Source organism: Colobus angolensis, unplaced genomic scaffold (genome assembly GCF_000951035.1).
Source record: "Colobus angolensis palliatus isolate OR3802 unplaced genomic scaffold, Cang.pa_1.0 Scaffold32, whole genome shotgun sequence".
Lineage (NCBI taxonomy): Eukaryota > Metazoa > Chordata > Mammalia > Primates > Cercopithecidae > Colobus > Colobus angolensis.
Genome location: NW_012116488.1, coordinates 4,369,373 through 4,369,884, shown reverse-complemented (window position 1 = coordinate 4,369,884; position 512 = coordinate 4,369,373).

Here is a 512-nt window from a genome sequence, read left to right as displayed (position 1 = left end):
GGGGGGCAGGGGCACTGGGCCTGGGGGAGGAGAGGCTGAAAAGTGCCTTTTTTCCTGAAGAAGACAGAAATCCTCGCCTCACCTCAGCCGTAATAAGCTAATTTTCTCTTCTAAATGGGGCGTAATCAAATTCAGCCCCATAGCCTCATTTCCAGGCAACTTTATTCATTGTTATTTTTATTCCAAGAATTCCTTGGCATTTTCTGGGAGCCACTGAAGTGTTTAATAGCTGCCTAAGTAACGGCGTGCCCTCTTTGGAGCAAAACTGAGGAGCAAAGATTCCTAACTGGGGAGGTCCTGGAAGGACATGTGAGGTCAGCTGGCCCAGGTGTGGGAATGAGGCCAGGCTGGCAGGGCCGAGGGGCACCTGGCTGGCTCAGTGGGCAGGACCCGGGCTGGGCCGGGGCCTGCAGGTGGTTCTGAAAAGCCTGAGAGCTTGGGCAGAGGAAGCAGTCAGGGGCCTCTGGATTGGTGGGGAGATGAGGCAGATGTGCCATACCTGAGATGCAGAG